This window comes from Thalia democratica, chromosome 6 (genome assembly GCF_965202585.1).
Source record: "Thalia democratica chromosome 6, ktThaDemo2.hap1.1, whole genome shotgun sequence".
NCBI classification, from domain to species: Eukaryota; Metazoa; Chordata; class Thaliacea; order Salpida; family Salpidae; genus Thalia; species Thalia democratica.
In genome coordinates this window covers 19,697,338-19,717,116 of record NC_139170.1, presented here as the reverse complement: position 1 = coordinate 19,717,116, position 19,779 = coordinate 19,697,338, and positions in this window count along the sequence as shown.

Here is a 19,779-nt window from a genome sequence, read left to right as displayed (position 1 = left end):
TGATTGTCATCAACGTTTATGTAAATAAGTAGAGATTCATAATTGTCCAGATTAGAAAAATCTTCAGACCCATACATATTTGCTGCTTTATTCTTTAAAAAATTTTCCTGGCTTGTTACTAATAGCTTATCCGCTTTGTGTTTTATTTGCCTTAGTATGATCTTGAAGTAAAACAAGATAACCTGAAAATAAAAATTTTAAAATTATAAACAAAAGAAAGTTTAATTTAAGTATTATTGATATAAATTACAGAAAACTATTGTTAATTTATTTGTAAAAATTAATTAAATTTTAAGTTTAAATCTGAATTTAGAAAAATTATCAAGTTTAGTTTCATTAAATATGAATACAGTAGACTACCGCTTAAGTACGCACTTTTTTTGGTACGCATCACGCCTTAAGTACGCACTTATCAAGAAAGGTAGAATGGCCAACCTGCTGAGTTAGCCTAAGACTTTCACAAATTTTAAATTAGGGTGAGTAATCCTGAGTAGTCTAAGTGGCCAATTGTGACAGTCCTGTTGCTAAATGTTAATAAACAAAATACTTATATAGTGGCTGAAGAAAACTGAAAAAAATAATGTTATTTTAGCTGTAATGCTATTAAATTAATAAATCTAGATGACAAAGCTAAAAAACCTACAAATACAACATAGTTAAGTCATAACTTAATTTAAATGTACAAACATTGATGTTTTCAAAATGTTTGGTAAACACAATGTAGTTTGGTACTTTACTTTTAACAAAACAAAATATGGCTTAATATTCTTTTTTATACCATTGACTGACATTGACTTTCTATATTAATAGTATGTATTAATTATGTAGAAACTTTTTATAGACAAAATAATGTTTTTTAAATCTAATAAAAAGTTTTGCAGATTAGATTTATGTATTAAATGTTATTTAAAATAAAAAGACTTGTTTATTTGGCTTAATTATTTGGTGGCTAGTTTTAAGAAAGAAAACAAACAACTAAAGTTTATATTATACTATGTCTTTAAAAAGTACGCACTACCCGTGCTAAGTACGCACTTTTTGGTCGGGTTCAATTTGCGTACTTAAGCGGTAGTGTACTGTACTAACTTTTTGTTAATTGAAATATACAGGGTTGCCACACTCTTTTTCAAAAGTTTTTCCATCCAAATTTCTTCCAGGTTTTTAAAAGTATATATTTTTGTGTCTATTAGTTAAAAGTTAGGTTTAAGGTAAGAAACTGTATTAAATAGTATAAAAACATTGAAAAGATACTGAAAAGCTACTTTAAATATGTTATCTAATAAAAACCTGGAACTTTAACAACTTTCACATGTTCAGTAAAAAAATTTCGATTTGACTCAAAAAATCTGTCATATAAATAAAAAACATTGAAAAGATACTGTAAAGCTACTTTAAATATGTTTTTTATTAAAAAATTTTTTTTAATTAGCTTTACAGTATTTTAAAGCTTTCATATATAAGCCAATTTTATTTTTTGTAAAAGAATGTTGGATCCCACCCCCCTCATATGCCCTTAAGTTTGAATAAAGAATTTTTGTTAAATCAAACTTTTTTTTTTACATTAAATAGTCATCTAATGATAAAAATACAAAAATACTACTTCTTGTACTATGTTACTTTTATATTATTTAATTTATAAAATAATTAAAAATTAAAAAACATCCTTAGATACATACAGAATTTTGAATCCATGCAGTATTGGAAAGACTAGTAAAATCGTTGTGAAATAGAACCGTTGAGTCAATTTTAGATACAATACTTGCTGATGGCTTAGTGTAAAGCAAGTTCCAAGTTTGTAAATCATTGTCTTCCTGTAGCTGAAAACATATATTTTATAACTTATAAATACTTAAGTTTAAGCATCAGTTTATAAATTTAAGTATACTTAAAATAAAGTTATCACACTAATATGTTTTTAGTTATTTAATATATATATATATATAAAGCGTTTAGCTTTATGAAACATATGTATTAGCAGTTTAAAATCGTATTTCTCTAATAAACTATTTAAAAGCCCTCCAAGAAGGCTCTGTTGAAGGTGTTCAAGTTTGAATAACCACCTTATTCTATATATATTTTTTTTTTAAATTTAATTATTTATTTGATTATATAGAAAACAACAGTTTATACGACTGTTTCGCTTAGTAGATATATTACCTCATATACTCATCATTAAAGCTAAAGTTTAATAAGATTGTTTAACACAAATTTAGAACTAGAAAATTTTATAAGTATCATGAAGTAGTAATAATGAAGGTTTTTGTACAGCAAGTTAAATTTGAAAAAATACGCTGATCTTGTTAGTTTAAGAATTTATGCGTCCTTAAAAGTTTCGAAAGGTTGTATTAGAAAAATATTTTAAACTGTTCGTGTTCGCAGCTTAGTTTTACTTTGACTAATTATTTAGTTAGTTTTAATTTTGCTAAAAAATTATTTTTGGTAATGACTACATACATATATTTTGTCTTTCGCTTTTCTTGTTTAGTGTTATGTTCTTAGCTGGTTTATTAATTTCTATTTTTTCTAAGTTGCAAAGTTTGCAGCCGAATTTAGTATTGAATTTAGATTTTGTCCTGTTTAGTATTTCCCATTTAATTTTGTAGTCTGTATTGTTATCTTTTAAATTCCAAATGTAGTTTGCCAGTTTTGTTGTATATATTTTGTTAATGTTGTTGAATGAAGATTTGTGATTGCTATATCTTTGTTTGAAAGTATTTACTGTAGATCATCCTAAGTACTGTTTGGTTGTTTGATTGGTTGTTATTGTTGCTCTGTATATTATGTTTGAAACTAGGCATTGGTTGTTTAATGGGCAAGGTTCTTTGCGTAAGTACTTAGGATCTACAGTGAATACTTCCAAACAAAGATATAGCAACCGCAAATCTTCGTTCAACAACATTAACAAAATACATACAACAGAACTGGCAAGCTACACTTGGAATTTAATAGATAACAGACTAAAAAATTAAATGGGAAACACTTAACAGGACAAAATCTAAACTCAATACTAAACTCGGCTGCAAACTTTGCAACTTAGAAAGTTAAAACTAAGCTGCGAGCAAGAAATGTTTAAAACATTTTTCTTATAAAATTTAAAATATTTTTCTAATAAAACCTTTCCAAACTTTTCAAAATGCATAAATTCTTAAACTAACAAGATCAGCGTATTTTTTCAAACTTAACTTGTTGTACAAAAACCTTCATTATTACTACATCATAATAATTAAAAAAAATTAAAATTCTAAATTTATGTTAAACAATGTTAATAAACTTTAACTTAACTGACGAGTATATGAGGTAATATATCTCATATACGAAACTGTCGTATAAACCTATTGTTTTTTATATAATCAATTAGATATTTAACTCCAATTCAAATTTTCGAGCGCTATCGACCAAACCTTTTTTAAAAACTATTAATATATATATATATATATGACACAAAAAGAATAAAGGGGTTTATCAAAGATCATTGATATCAGTAATACAGTGGTCTAACACAAAAAAAAAACAATTGCTAGATTATAGTCTAAATTATTTTAAATACAAATTTCAAAGCTAAAACATTAAAAACAATCAAACTTCTATTATTAAAAAAAAACTTTTTTAACATAAATATTTTTATTACCACATTGCTTAACATCAAAACACCTTTGATGTATGATGCAAAGAAATAAAATAAAATAAATTAAAACTAAAAATAACAGAATTTATGGTTTTATATGCAAATGCTATAGTATGACAACGAAAATTAAATTTTTGCACAACTTAGTTTGATTTAAAAAAAGAATTAATGTATGAAAATATTAGTAAAATATTAACAGTATTACCATCAACCTAATGATTTTTTTACAAATTATTGATCATAAAAGGTCAAAACAACTAACAAGTAAGGCATGCTGTGGTGAGCATCTATTTGACCTTCTTTGCCTTTTCTTTGGTTGAACAAAACTTGGTGAACGGTTCTCATGTGTTTTACTATTGTCTAAAGTTAATTTTTTTAAAGTTTCATTAACAGAATTGCGATTTGTAACTTTAACATTTTCTTCCTTAAGTTCATTGGATAAAAAGCTTTTATTTGACAAACTTTTACTTTCATATTTGAGATCTTTGTGTTTTGTAGATGTTTCAACTTTCTTAACATTCGTAGACTGAGTTATAGTTTTTGATGACTTAACTTTATTTTGATCGCTACAAATATCTCCATTTTTATCTTTGGAATTATCTTTAATTGTTTGTGACTTTGTTTTGTACATTCGGTACATTCCTGCATGGTCATCTTCTATGTTTTTTGTATGATTAAAACCAATTTGGGTTTCAATACCAACCTTCTGGTAAGGTGAGTAAGAACTTGTTATAGGACTATTTTTGTCTATTAGCTTCATTGAATCAAAAGCGTCTTCTTTTTTCAAATGAATACAACTTCCACTGGTTCTTACTTTAAAAGTTAACTCATTGTCACAAGCACTCTCTAAATTATGCTTACAACATAAGGAAAATTTCAAATTGCATGTTGGAAATAAACACTGAGCTAAAATTATAATAGAACTTGTTGAATCACTATTGAGTTCAAACTTTTTGCAGCTGGTGAATTTTATTTTACAGTATCGATTACATACACTAAACTTTGTCCTAACAGCATATCCCCAATTATTACCATCTTGAAAGATGTTTTTAGATATGTGTATTTCTGAACTTCTACTCAATCTTGGTTCATAATACTTGTCAGGCCAATTTTTAAAACAATAATTTCCTAAAATGTCTTTGTTATGTTCAAAAAGTTTAAGTATTTTTTTTATTTCTTCTTCTGGTAGTTTATTGCCTTTTTTTTCTGCTATTAGATTATATAAGCACTGTGGGGAAATAAGACAACCAAACTCCTGGTCAGTAACTGACCTAAATAACTCTACCAAATCAGATTCTGAGTACTTTATTTCTCTTTGATGTTCACAGATTACTGGCATTACCTTATTTTACATACATAAACTGCAAAAGTGTAAGCATTATATTTTACAATTCTTTTAAAAACAATAAGAATATTGAAAAGTATAAAATCTAACTTAAATATAATAACAAAATTGAAAAAGACTGCTTTAATTTAAATGTAAGCTAGATACTATGCTAAAACATTTTAAATCATGATTTGAAAATTTTAAGTTTAAACATAAAATTTCAACAAAGAAATTTCGTAACTTATAAATATTCACTAAAATAGTTTATAAATTGTAAGTAAAATATTTTTTATTTGTTTTACCTAGTTACTTTAAGTCCTCCTAAATTATGCATTAAATAACAAATTCAAAGCTATACTTTTTATTGTAAGTACTTAAAGGCATAGGGGGCATCACCTTGATTTTTACAAGCTGATCTTATTTTATAGAGTTTTATCTGAGCTATCAGACATTTTTAACTGCTTGAAAAAATTCAAAGTAATTTTTAAGATATAAGCAATCAAAGTCGGTAACCTCAATAGCTTCCTAATGGAAAGCGGAAACCAAAAACACGAAACAAAAAAACTATTTTATTAAAAACCTTAATTTTCCTTCATATTTTAACCAATCTTCTTCAAATTTTCACAGAGAGTCTACTATTAAATTTTAAAAAAGATTTAATGCAGGAACTTTTTAATTAAAAATGAAGGTTTTGTTAAAAAAAACTACCTTTTTTTTTTTGTTTTTTCATAATCTAAAACTTTTATTTATTTTATATTTTTGAAATTGCAACTGTAAAAGTATTCCTGAAAGTTTGAGGTCTCTAGCTCAAAAATAAAAGAGAACATAGATTTTTAGTGATTTTTAAAATTTCCGAGCAAACTGACTCCAAAAAAATTTCGGTCAATACGCTTTCATCAAAATTATTTATAAAAATTACAATATTTTAAAAGTTGAATAATATTTTTTAATTCTATTTAAAATGGCGTGGAGTTTGTACTTTAAGCTTTCATATAAGAGCCAATGATATTTAAAAAAAAAATTGACTCCTATATGCCCTTAATTTGATTTAGATTATGTTTAAAAGAGTTTAGTTAACATTAATAAGCCTTTAGTTGTCCTGTATTTTAATTTAACTAAACAAAACAATAAAACTATCAGTAAGCATTATAGTTTTAACAAATCAAAAATAATGAGATGGTATTAAGCTGTATTTTTTTTTGTATGTAAAAATTTAATTAATAACTTTTTCGAAATTAATTTTTTTTTATAGTAATGAAAATATCAATTTTTGTAGTAGTATAATCATAATAAAAAGAATTGCTTAAATAAGGTATCTCTAACCTGTGGCCATTTTAGAATTTAAAATTACCCTTCATTTACTATTTAAATCTAAAAATGCACAATCTAAAACACTATCTTTTAAATATTGGAAGCATTTTTAAATTTAGAAATTATGTTTTATAATATTAAAATTGCTCATTTTGATTTTTTGGTAAATAATTTAATTGATTTTATATAAACTTTACTTTGAACATATTTTTAGCATGAATACTTACCCAAAAATGTTTCTCTTGTTTTACAAATATTAATTTGTTAAATATATATTTTTTCAACACAGGATTTTTATTACAAAATATCAAGTAATTATAAATTTAAAACCTTAATTAGAAAAATATGTGGTGCCAATGATAATCTGCAGTTTTCATGTTAACATTTACATTATTGGATTTTAAAAATGCTTACAGTTTATATTAACATTAAAAATGCATAATTAAACCAGTGTTATGTTTTTTATTTCTTAGTTTTCATTAATGCTTACAAATTGTAACATATCGATAATTTTATTCATTTTATTTTGTTCTTTGGTCTGTTTTCAATTTAATGAATTCAAAGAAGGTTCATTGGCCAATGTAAATATGTATATTTGAATTATAGCATGGTAAAAAATAAGTTAGACATTCTTGGCCCAGAATTATACTGTCTATTCATTTTATGTAAACCTTTTATAACTTGGAAACATATACAGGGTTCCCACCAGGGGTGTCATGTGGGGTGTTGCACTGCTGCAATTGAACCACCTTAAAATTTTGTAAGAAAAAATTAAGTATCTATTACGTTTTAGTTATTTTTAAAGAAGAAAATCTCTTATAAAACTCAAATTAAGACAACGACCATTTGTTCAATACACTGCCTGCAAACTCTTAGCTGACTGCGGCAAATAAACTCAAAAAAGCAAGATTTCTTCAATAATTACCGCAAAATCAATATCTTGGGGTAAGCTAAGTTGAGAATTCCCTAAAACAGTACAGGTTTAAGTATTATTCCACAAGCGATTGTAAACAAAAAATGAAAACAAAGCTAAGCAGAGCAGATACAACTCAAGCAGAAGCAACTCAAGAAGAGGCAACTCGAGCAGAGACAACTTGAGCAGGGACAACTCGAGCAGAGGCAACTCCAGCAGGGACAACTAGAGTAGGGGCAATTAAAGCACCAACAACTCGGATTTTTTTTTATCGCACCACCTGAGAAACATAATTCAAAAAAAAATTATAGGGAAATCCATAAAATATAGCAAACTTATAGGGGAATAATCAAAAAATAAAAACAAGGAATTTTAAATGTTACAAACATATTTTTAAGGTACATAAAGTAAAATACGTCATTAACATTATAAGCACAGTTTTAATAAGAATTTTACTAAAGTTAGAGGGATTTTGAGTTCTAATTTTAGTTAAATATGCAAACTTCAGATAAAATGTTTTTAATATAAAAAGGGAAATTTTATCCACTAGGTTGAGCAAAAGATTCACAGTTTTTGTACTGGTATTGCAAAGGTTTTGATTTAAAAAATAATTATTTTTTTTATGTGCTTTATCACCACATGGTTTTGCTCTATTGGCTTTCAAATTTCGATCACTAAGCAAAAAACATAATTTCTAGGGATTTTCACATATTTTTCAATTTTTTCTTAGGATTTATAGGGATTTTTCAGAATATTGCAAATTTTAGGAATTAATAGGGAATTATAGGGAAGTGGGAACCCTGCATAAAGCCACAAAATCAGTAAATAATGCAGATTTAGAGTCAACATATTGATCTTTTAAATTAAGTTGTACTTTTAGTTTAAAACAGAATTATTTACTTTACAATATTAGTTTAACCTTACATAACACAAAGTATTTTTAATTGAATTATTTTTATGTAATTTAGCTCTAGTAAATATAATGATATGTGTTAATACATATGTAACTTTAATTAAACTGATAGTTTTTAATATTCTTTAATATCTGCTAAACTGTAAAATATCTTAATTGTTAAAATATTTCAACAAAACTGAATCTAAAATACATAACAATTATAATACAACAGGTTTTTCAACAAACACTTTTTTAAACTTACAAAAAAATTGATGCAAACCAAAAGATTATGAGATTTTTTTATTACAAAGTTTAAGAGAGGTTCTTATAAAAAAGTCTAAAGTATAAAGTATCAGTATTTATTTTCAAAAATCAACTATCAAAAATTTTATAAATCAACTATTGAGATAAAGGCATATATGAGAAAACAAATATATTTTAGATTAGATATAAAACAAATAATAGGTGTTTCTTTTTTAATAAAACTTAATTTATTCTAATGAAAAATAATTGTGAATCAAAAGATTTGAATATTAGTAATGGACTAACTGTAAAAACTTTAAGATTGGTTTATATAAAAGGTTAAGATAGATTTATAGTAAAATTGTCTTTTAAGCTTTATTTGTTTCAACTTTCTATTAGTAAGCTATTGAGTTTACCAACTTTGATTGCTTATATCTCTAAAGTTACTTTGAATTTTTTTTTGATTAAAAAGGTTTGATAGATAAGATAACTTTTACAAAACAAGATCAACTTGTAAAAACCAAGGTTGGCACCCTTTACCCTTAATTAGATAACAAAATCATCTGGAATTAAAAAATTTGGAGTAATTAAATGTCTTTAAAATAAAACTGTCAATAATTTTAATATATTTCCAATGATTTCAAAATTGAAACTGAAAAACAGAAATTCAAAATTTTAAATTAGTTTAAATAGTTTAAGAGCTCAAAAATAAAAGTACAACTTCACTTATTTAGAACAAACAAAAACAACAGGTAAGATAAAACAACTAATTGAAAAACATTTGCTTTAAAATTTAATACTTTTTGATTACTTGAAATTTAAAATTGAATAAGATATTGAAATATATTATTTAAAAATTAGTATAAAAACAAACTTTTCTTTACTCTTATCTAAATCTTTAATTTAATTGGAAATTGTTCAAACTTTTTACTTCATCTAGTAATCAACTGTTTTAAAATAAAAAAATTTTGATTAAAACTGATATTCTATGTCTAGTTCAAAATAATTTGGTACTATTATAAAAATATCTAACAAGGTTGTAATTAGTTTTTTGAAAACTTTTTCCATCTATTTGGAGTAAATAACTAATAAATGGGTTATTGTTTAGTAAAGGGAAAATACCTATTAAAAGAAAGACAACTATTAAGTCCTGGAAAAGAAGTTAAAAGGTATCCGTGGTGTGCTACTCGATAACCAAGGGGTTCTTTGTGCACCAGGTCCTGGGACAGAATATTTTGAGCGTCTTTTTTTGTTGTTTGTTCAACTAGTAATTAAATTATCGCAAAGGAAGGAAACTCTGGTCTAGTCAATGAATAACAGTGTATAAACTTATAAGCTAAAATTTAGTGTTTTTTGACAAACTAAATTAAAACAAGTTGTATGCGTACTTGAATTTGACTAAAATAACCAAAAATTAAACCTAAGTAATTCAATGTTAAAATATTTGACATTAATACATCTAAATTGTTCTCAAACACATTGATCAAACTTAATTTAGTGGTTTTATCAGTGTTATATTTTAGAGATAAATGAATAAATTTTACTCTTCCCTTTGCAAATTCTTTCTTATTAGAGATAGTGAGTTACAACATCATAAATACTTCTACCTAAAGCATTTTACTCAAATTTGTATATGTGTTTACCACTTGGTCTTGGGGTTTAACCATAAAACATTAATTTAGAGTGTTTTCAAAGCCATCATTAGGACCCCTATGCCATCAGGCCACATAAATTATGTTGAATAATTAAATGTTTGGTTCCATGTCACACACTCTGAGGTTAAAATATCTACATGAAGTGCAGAATCCAATATTTAGGCTGCCGTGGAAAAATACTGACAATGTGATTGTTACTACTAAATAAAACATAGTAAATTTAAAAAAAAAATTGTTATATATACAAGTTAATCAAAATCCTTACTTCATTACAAAATGTGATAAATGATTAGTACATCAGACTAGTGCATAACCATTTTTTTATAACAAGTACTCATTTACCAACTCAGAAAATCTAACAACAAGCTCAATATTATCTGATGAACACTATCTGCATTGAAGTTGAGAACATAAAATCACAAGCACTCATATCAAAACCACATAAAAAAAATTTTAAGAAAAACTTATTTAAAAAAAAAATTAATATATTTTTTATGTTTATAATTTTCACAGAGAGGATCAACCAAAAATTATTAACAATATAATTTTTATTGTTAGTATATTGACTAACATTAGACACAGGAATCAAAATCTTGGCCACAACTGAAAGAAACACAAAAAGAGACAAAAAATTAAAATAAGCACAATAAGTTCATTTTGCATAAAATTAAAAAACATAAGTTAAAATTTGTTGATAAAATAAATCAAAATCAATTATATTGACAAATAAACTTTTTACTAGAGGGTTTATGAAGTTAAATATAAAAATTATACACATAATTATTACAAGGTAGAGATAACAGTAAAAAATGTGAAATATTTAATATTTGTTAATATCAATTTAGAAAATCTACAACTAAAGCTCCAAGCACATTATCAGTATACAGTTTAATAATAAGCATTTATTGAGAACACTGAAAGAGGATTTATTATTCTTAGAGGAAAGGAGTTCCATAAAAAATGGAACAATTTAGAAACTAAACCAGACCTTATAGATTAAATGAATCATTGTTAGAATTAAAACAAAACTATTAAGTAATAAACATTCTGACAAATATTTTAGATTTTTTTAAAGATTTTATCAAAATTGATCAAATTTTTCTGATAAAAATATTTCATTTAGGAGCTTATTACAAAATTTAACTGGACAATAAAATTCAACTAAATGACGAGCACTACTATTAAAATGATGTCTACCTGTAACTTTTTTGTTAATTTCTCTCAATAAGTAGTTCTAGCTAAAAAATAACTAGCTAAATTTTGAACAAAAACATCAATTAAAAAAAAAAGCCATTAAACGTCCTTTGAATAACTTTCTAAGATAACCAATAGTTTAAAATATAAAGATTTTTTTAAAGATTTTAAAAACAAATTTAATCAATTGTTTTAAATCAATAAGCTAAACAGTATTTGTAAAACGAGCAATTTCTTTTTTAAATAATTCTGTAGTTTTCGCTGATGGGGATTGTATATATTTTGAATAAACCTTAAATCCTACTTAATAAAAACAGCCCTTTTCTCTCAATATAAAGTTTAATTTAACTATTATTAAAAGTTTTAAATTTACATTAAGTTTTCAAAAACATAACAAGTATCATTCTTACCTAAACCAAATTAAAGACTCTATTGTAAGCAAAAGCTGTTTAAGCGTAAGTATCACAGGGACTTACAACAACAACAACAACAAGTTTTATCGGATCTATTTAGATTCCTACCTTTGCCTTACTTGTAAAGGATTTTTGTCATTAAGAAAACAATTTTCTTGGAATCAACTGCTTGAACACCTTTCAACTTTGTATTTAAAGCATCATAGTCATTTTAAGCCGATATATGTGTAAAAATACTGATATAATGTAACAACTGTTATTTTCATCAAAACCGTAAGTACACATGCAACTCTGACAAAAGGTTGTAGTTAAATGTAACTAAAAAATCTATCCATATTACCGGTCCTTAACTCATAAGCTTGGGTAGGTGTCAGACGTGCACGAAGGGACATTTTTGCACGAAGACACATTTTTTTTCACGAAGCACTTGTGCACGGCGTCAATTTTGCACGAGAGTCACTTTTGCTCAATGACACTTTTGCACAAAATAATATTTAAATATTTTTTTTTTACTATCACTGTTACCCCTAACCCATACCCTCGGTCGTTAATTATTTTTTTCTTTTTATTATTAGATAATTTTTTAGACATAAATATATTTTTTTTATTAATAAGTTTATTAGTTTTTTTTTTATTACTATCACCGTTACCTCTACCCACGGTCGGTAACTTATTTTTCTTTTTGACTCTCAAATTTTTCTATAATTTTTCTGTTAATATTTTTAACTTCGTGCAAAAATGACCCTTCGTGCAAAAGTATCTTCGTGCATATTTGACCGGTTACCCATAATTTATCATTACACAATGACTCTAGTTTCAATTTTGTTAAAACTCATCTGTAAAATTTTTGAAAGCATTCAGTCTTTAACAAATTAATATTACCATTGTTTTAATGTGAATAACAATTGTAAGACTTCTATGAGAAATTTGCCAGACAATTACTGATTTAAACATATCATTTTAAGCTATAACAAACTTACCTTTATTCATATTCAGAACACTTTTTTTATTGAATTGTGGCACCTTGTAAAGCTACTAATGTTTGCAAAAACTGTTAATGACAATGACTTATTTCTTTTTGTTGTGAGTACACTAAATAATCTTTTTGACATCAAAAAATGACTAAATTACTTATTAAGACAACAACTTTTTTGGTTTAATAGTCTCCTAGGCCATGCAATCAATTTTTAAATAATCAAACTTAAAGTTTATCTCACAATTCATATAAGTGGTTATTTTATGTTATTTTGCGAAGCTAAAGTTATAAAAATTAATCCTAAGTTATAGCTCAATTAAACTTTCAAAAATGTTAGCATAAAAACTTTTATATACGGAAAATTTTAATTAAGTTAACTATGTATAAGAAAAGTTAACCATTAAATTAATTTTTTTTAGCTAGTTAACAATTTAGGCGTTTGTTAACGTAAAGCACAACTTTTTAAAACTTTCAATTTTATTCTTAAGTTGTCAGCTGCAAGAAAAAGCGCTTCGATTGGCTTCAACTATGTTTCTGTTTACTTTACTTTTTGATAAAAACAACCTTTTTTATGTATTTCTGGGTATGGTAGGTCAAGGGCTTAGGGCCTTAGAGGGCATATTTTGAATGAAAAAATCAAAATCTTACAACTGCAGGCGACCAGTTCTAAAGTAAATAATTTTTGGTTTTATTATTGTTTTGATCGGTAACCTATTTTAAGTGAGGAGTCATTTTTTTTAGAAAACTCGCTTACGAGCCGGACTAAATAAAAAATTTGTCGGCTAGCCGCAGTTGTTTAAAATAGTTATTGTAAACAACATAAGAACTCAATATTTAAAAAATTTCTAATAAAAAAGAACGACCAACCAAAGTTGCCAGAATGCTAATGAGTTGCTATGTCAACTAACTATGATGCTGTTAAGAGTTAGTCTGTTTTAACTAAAAATGGCAAGCCCGAGTAATTTTTCAATTTTGTTGGATTGACAAATGGCATACCCGCTTCATGCATTTATCACAATACTTTATGTTCGAAAACTATTATTGAAAATATAAACGAAGCAAAAGTTCTAATATACTTACTTAAGTTCATTATCTTCAGTTTATCTCACGGCAATCCAAAGTCAAGGCTTCTGCTCTGCAGACTTTCGCCGATGTTTTTGTTGATCGTTACTTGAGTTTAGTTAAAAGCAATAAGATTAGTCTGTTAAACTCAGAGTAGTCTATTAGTGTAAAATAAATGGCAAAGTTTTAACTTTTAAATTTTCTTACTGAATACGTTATTACTTTTTTTTTATGCTTTAAATAAACAACAATATAATTGATAGAAAAAGTTGAACAAAAATTACCTAAGTGAACTTAATTGGTTATACTAAAAAACAAAAAACATTTAAAAAATAGATAAATTGTTATTATTTTAGCTACTTATCTATTAGTATCCGAACTATTTACGACTTTGGTTTTCTGAAAACTACCTTTATCGTAACATTGACAGTCTCTACAGGAACAACATTCAAATTAGTTTCAGGGCAAGCTGTATCAATACTTAATCCTTCTGTACGGGACCGTGTGAAAAGTTCTTTTCAAACAAAAAAAATAGGGGTTTTACAGACATTTTGTTAGTAAAATTAAAATAAATATAAGCTATCTAAACAATAAATTATATACACTACTTTAAAAAAACTTATTACAGATTCACAAATGGTGTTAGTGCGCTTATGGCTTTATACTATTTAGAAATTTTTTTTGCAGTGTGTATAATCTGTGTAGCCGAGGGCAGCTAGTTGCCAGCTTGATACTAGTTTTGTTAGTTGTCGTTGGTACTGGATGCTGGCACATTGTTTAGTCAATTCGATTATAATCTTGATCGGTGCAATAACAAAAAAACGACATCTCCAGTCGATAAATGCAATTTAAATGATTAGTAGACGTGATTATAAAGACAATAATAAACTTAAGACACTTAATAAACCATTTATAGAATGAGGTAATAACGCGTGGAATTTTTTTAATTCGTTTGTGAAATACGTTTTTATTCGATATCAAAACCTGCTAAGACATAAAACTTGCTTCTGTCAGCGTTCTAGTTAATATAATGGCGGCAAATGTTTGAGCGACATTGGTCTGCTCTGTGGTCTGCTCTGCGCTATAGTTAAGATTAACTGATCTTCTTATCGATTTTCAGTATGGACACATGTTTTACAACAAGTTATTTTCATAAAATTCTAAGTTACTTGACATGTTTACAGATAATTCACTTTCACAGCTGGCTTTGCATACGACTTTTTTTAGCACAATGAAAATATATATTTTGTGCGTGCATTAAGTAGAAATTAAAGTATTAACTATTAAACTGTTGTGTTTGAAAATAAAGTCTTCAGAGAAAAGTTTTTAGTTTAAAATACATTTAAACTAGAATAATATTAGGCTAATGCTAAATGAAATTATCGACATCTGGACAATTAAAGTAAAATAAGTATAATTACATATTAGTGTCTAACATATTTATTAGCATTTAAAGTTTTAAAGTATGCTTTTTAAAGCAACTCAATAAAGAATATTTTGATTATTTGTAGTAAAGTATGTAATAATAAGAAAGTATACAGTATCCGTTCTTTATTACACTAACACATGTTTTTGTGTGTAAACGGATTAAGACACTTCAACGGAGCTCTGTAAAAAAGAAGATACTGTAAGGAAAAAATAGAAGCTAAGATAGGTATATTACATGTGTCCATTAGAAATAACTGCTGTAGGTTTTTATAGGTTAAATGTTAATAATAAATAAAACACGTAATGTTTTATTCGACTGTTATAAAATTATATAATATTTGTACAAACACCTATAGCAATTATTTTTAATTGATACATGTATATACCTACTTCAGCTTCTATTCTTTCCTTACAGTATTTATTTTTTACAGAGCTCCGTTGAAGAGTGTTAATCCGTTAACAAACAGAAACATATGTTAGTGTAATAAAGAAAGGATACTGTATAATTTTTTATTACTATATATTTCATAAACTTGTTTCGCTAGTTTTTTTGTTAACAAACGCTTAAATTCATATTTTTGAATAGTTAGGTATGTAGACATAAAATTTTATCAAATAGAGAAACACAAACTAGGAACGTTATTCATCTTAGTCGTTCAAACTTTTGGTTTGTAAGTTCTCTTTATTTTTTCTCATCAAAACCTTTAATCTTAGAAATAGTATGTAGTATATAGTCGTATATCTCCTCTAAATTTAGTTTTTTATCTGTTTTTGAATAAGTAATTTTTAAGATTTCTAGTTTTTTTTCTAATTAAAGTTAGTCTAGCTACATAAGTAAACTGTTAGTAAATTATGTTGTGTTTTTATTATTGTAGATGTTTTTTGTTAATTTTAAAAGTTATACTTAATGAGAGTTTTGTACGAAAAGCTTATACTTATATATTGATACTTAACTTTAACCTTAAGTCTCCTTAATAAACGTAGTCTAAAGTTTTTTAAGTGCAAATTTTAACTTTTAGTTTATAAATTTGTAGTTTCCTTGCTTATTATAATTCGTTTAACAAAGTTGTAGCTAGAAAAACCTGTGTTAGTTATACCATAAAACTCAAACTAAACACACAAGTTTTGATCTAACCTAAGAAGTTTGCATTTTCAATATCTCATCTAATGTATACATAGACAAACGCTTTAGCGGTAAGGTACCAAACTTCATTTGATTAGCGAGACGGGAGGCTTCAAATTAACAGCCGAATTTTTAGCATTGCTTTATAAACATACAGTTTTTCAATAATATGATTGAGTTAGTTTTTTTTTATTCAACATTTTTACTCTTATCTATACGTGTAATCTTATCCTAAGCCTTAACCGGTATTCTAACAGTTTCACCAAAATAATTTGCATGTATATGAAACAGTAAATTTTTTTGTCACTAGGAGTGCTTTGAAGCCTCTTCTGTTCAAGGATACAGCGGTCTGATACATCAACTTCTTGTTTTTATATTAACTTCAGTATAAGTGAGAACAAAGTGAGGGTTGTAGACTGACAAATATATGCTATGATGATTGTTAAAATTTGTGCACTAGAATGCATATTAGGTGAAAAATAAAAACATCTTTTAATTAATCAATAATGTTAAAAACAGATCTTACAAGCACAAACTTTAAAAAAGTTGTTCTAAATATTACAAATACAGTCAATTCTTGCGAATCTACGCACATTGTGTCCACAGAGAAAGTGCGTAGCTAAACGAAAGAATGTAACTAAACAAGAGGTAGCAAATATATTTACTATATGACTCTTTATACAGTTTCATTTTAAATAAATAGATCTATAATTTTTAGATAATTTGCTCCTTGCCCACCTAAGATTAATTAGCTGAAAATAAGACATTTATTTAGTTAAAATAAAAGTTTATGCCATAAATATTGTTATGAATTAAATATTGTACCTTGTTTGTGTTAAAGGTATAAAGGGGAACTAAGATACTTGAAATATAAAGAGCAAAACAATAGAGCTTTATAGGTTCTTTATAAAAGGTACAATACAAAATAACAATGCAAAAAAAAAATTAATGTTCCTAATTCCTATCTTTATTGTTGCCAAAAAACCTGGATTCCAGTTAAAACCTAAAGTTTTTTATTTTAATTATTTCTACTTTTGAGAAGTCTTAAATGCGTCACTAAACGAGACTTCGTAATCAAACGAGTACCTGTAAAATTTAGTTTCATTAAAAAAATATCTTAAACAAAAAAAAAGTTTTTATTCTAATAATTTACTTTTTTTAGTGCTTAATAAACATAACTTAATAATAACTTTAATTTAGACACTTAGTTTACAAATTTTTAAGTTTGTGTTAGAACTGAAATATTAAATAATTTATTTACTTCAATTTTCAATAAGATGTTTTCAGTTAGTTCCGCTTTAAAAAATAATTGCATTTATAAATACTTAAACCTTAGAAACTTAGTTAATAATGTACTTAATCAATTTAAAAAACTTTAACAAATAATTTAAAATAATTATTTTTTTTCTAAAGTAAGATACTATTAAAAAAAAATGAAATTATTAAAAATTTTTTTAATGATTTAAATACGTAAGGTATTTTGTGTTTTAGCTTTTCATCTTTTTACTTAAAAGTTGTTTGTACTTTTTGAGTACAATCAGCTGGGATGCGTCCTATAGTAAAAACCCCAAATTAGAATCAATTAATGTGTTTGTAAATATTTTTAAGTTATTTTATGTAATTGATCATGAAACATTACAACTACACCTAACATAGATTTTTTAATAAAAAACAGAAAATAAAAATAAAAACCAAGATTAAAAAATTTTTTGAAGTTAGTTTTAAATTGTTTTTACCAACTGCTTGTTATAAATTAATCAACACTTCTTAAGATTTAAATCAGAAAGTGACAGATTTCATTCAAAAGTTTTTGTCAAAAAGTTAATAGAATAAGAAAAAACTTCAACTATACAATACTTTATTGAACGAAAAAAAAAACGCTCAAAATATTTGGTTTTAGTACTTTGTGCGCGAAGAACCTTTTGGTTAACTATATATACATACAAAGAATACTACTTAGAGTTGTATTAAAAAACATAACAATATTGTAGATGCATGTAAAACTTTAGTAATGTTGATTCATCTGCTTGACTTAAAAAAAAAACTTCTATTGTTGTAAAATAGGGTGAGTCAGATATAGTAAAAAAACTATTTTGCAGGTTAGATTTGTTTGAAAGACTTAGCAGGCCCTGTAAAATTGATAAAATGTACTTAAGAGGTTACATGACAATTCAAATTCGGACAACTCATATTCTGACAATTCAAATTCTAAAGAAAAAAAATTAAAACACTTTATCTTAAAAAACAATATTATTTTGAAAAAATAAAAAAAATAAATATGTAGATCTTATTAAAATCTACAAGCCACTTTTTTCTTTTTGCAAAATTTTAAATATATTTAAAGATATTTTTAAATTACTAAAAATAACTATGTCTTTTACTTTATTTAAGCCATATCTTAAAAAATATTTAATGTTTTGCAAAAAGAAAAAAAAAACAGCTTATAGAACCTAAATATGTTTTTTTATATTTGACAAATATAAATTATTTTTTAGTTGTGACCCTTTCAATCTTTTTTTTAAGAATTTGATTTGTTGGAATTTGATTTGTCTGAATAGTCGTGCACCCACTTAAGAAATTAAAGAATGCTCTTTTAAAGTTAACCTTCAATCTAAAAATAGTTTGATAAATTAAACTATGTACTTAATTTAAAGATAGAAGCAAAATTAGTTCAGGTTTTTATTATAAAAAATGTCTTGTTGGTTTTGCAAAATTTTAATTGCAGACCAAAGATTTCAGTTAATGTGCTAGATCTGAACCATGGGCGTTACCCATCCCAATATATAAGGAAGAGTTAGACCAGCAATTCTTAACCATTTTTTCATGATTTGCCCCTTTTTGGGAAGTAATCACCAATATACGAAATAGTGTTTATTTCCGAGGAAAAAATAACTAAATATTAATCTTTACATTTAAGTATTTAAACAAAAATTTTTTTTTAATTTCAAAATTTTAGGTAAAAAAATTGACTAAAAACTTAAAGTTTACTTTGATTTTAAACAAATATTTCTAAAGCTAAAATTCAAAAATAGATAAGAGAAATAAATTAAAACTGGAAATTATTAAGTTAATTGTAATTTAGTATTATAGTTTATTTTTATGACTCAATACGTAAGTGTTCAAAATTAATGTTTATGTTAATAATAAAAAACTACATTTAAGTACTTACTTTGTATCGTTTTAGTTTCTCATGTTTTAGTGACACAAAGCTAACACTGACTTATAGTTTACCTAATTAAAAATAATAAAATTTCCATTTTTCAAAATATTTTTTTTTTAAACAATGAACATTTTCATAACTTTACTTCTTAATCTTAAAGAAACTGAAGATTACAAATAAAAGTAACATTTATTAATTGTACATAAAATATTTTTGTAGTTTTATGCTTAGAATTACAAGAAGTATGTAGTATATTTGTTACCTTTTTTGAGTCTATTTAGGTTATTTTGATAAAAACAATTGATAAAATTAAATTGTTAAAAAAGGGATACCAGTTTACAAGTTTTAGGTTTTATAAAAACTGTAATATCTGGAAAATCTTTAAAAATAAACAACAGTATCAAAAGCTTGAGTATTAAAAGAAATTATGTTCTAATTTATCATAAAATTTATC